Consider the following 1,505-nt stretch of genomic DNA (forward strand, 5'->3'; position numbering starts at 1 on the left):
GATTTGTACCAGAAATACCTTATCTTACCAGTGTTGTCATTACTGGTGGAAGCTATCCCTGGATTTCTCCCCCCCCCCCAACAAGATGTATTTTCTGGAGGTTGGATTAAAATCTCCAGGATTGCTTTCAGTAGTCACCTGCAGAGAGATGCTCATACCTGGATACTCCAAATCAGTTATGGAGAATTGGAAAACCTGTGCCCTCACTTGTACAGTACACTGCCTTAGTTGTCAGTAACACAGACACCAGAACTAGTAGCAACAAGTAGGTTTGACTGGGCTTGGACCAAAGACAGACACTTGCTACCCCTGCCCTGAAGATATCCTATAAGTTCGCAAACTTTTTAGTACCAGGACCCACTCTGTAGAATGTTGGAACTTGCCAGAAGTGATGTCATTAACCTGGAAGTGATATCAAGGCCAGGAGTGACACCAATTTAGGTTTCAAACCTCAGCTGCAATCAGCCAAAGGTTCCATTATGCAATGCACTCATGCTGTCATTTTGCATAGTTCGGAATTCAAACATTCCAGCTCAGAAGTCAAAGCAGACTTGGATCCTTCTCCAACCACACAGCCCTCTCCCCCTTCCAGCATCCCATCTTCCCCCTATTCAAGGCAAAGCATCATGACTCTCTCCCACCAGAAGCTCACTTTGCCCAGCAGCTCTGTGCCCGGCATTTTCAATGGCAGCTGAGCTAAGTGCTACACAACCCAACTGAAATTGCCTTGTGACCCACCTAGAGGTTCCCAACCCATGTTGAGAAACGCTGCTATAAGATCATGTTGTTCATGTTGTTGGCAACCTTCAGTCTCGAAAGACTATGGTATCGCGCTCTGAAAGGTGGTTCTGGAACAGTGTCTAGTGTGGCTGAAAAGGCCGATTTGGGAGTGACAGTCCCTTCCACACTGGGAGCAAGTGCAGTCTGTCCCTGGTCTGTCTCCCTGGCTATGGGCCTTCCTTCTTTGCCTCTTTGCCTCAGTCTGTTGGCCAAGTGTCTCTTCAAACTGGGAAAGGCCATGCTGCACAGCCTGCCTCCAAGCGGGCCGCTCAGAGGCCAGGGTTTCCCACCTGTTGAGGTCCACTCCTAAGGCCTTCAGATCCCTCTTGCTGATGTCCTTGTATCGCAGCTGTGGTCTACCTGTAGGGCGCTTTCCTTGCACGAGTTCTCCATAGAGGAGATCCTTTGGGATCCGACCATCATCCATTCTCACAACATGACCAAGCCAACGCAGGCGTCTGTTTCAGCAGTGCATACATGCTAGGGATTCCAGCTCGTTCCAGGACTGTGTTGTTAGGAACTTTGTCCTGCCAGGTGATGCCGAGGATGCGTCGGAGGCAGCGCATGTGGAAAGCGTTCAGTTTCCTCTCCTGTTGTGTATCCTGAAGATATCCTATATCATTTCCCTGCTGCTGTGAAAATAATCAGCTATTTTTGTGCTTGTCAGGATGTTATTCCCCTGGGGGCTGGGGATAAGAATAGGCCCTCGGTTTGGCTGTACTTGT

Source organism: Tiliqua scincoides, chromosome 4 (genome assembly GCF_035046505.1).
Source record: "Tiliqua scincoides isolate rTilSci1 chromosome 4, rTilSci1.hap2, whole genome shotgun sequence".
In the NCBI taxonomy this organism is placed as follows: Eukaryota; Metazoa; Chordata; class Lepidosauria; order Squamata; family Scincidae; genus Tiliqua; species Tiliqua scincoides.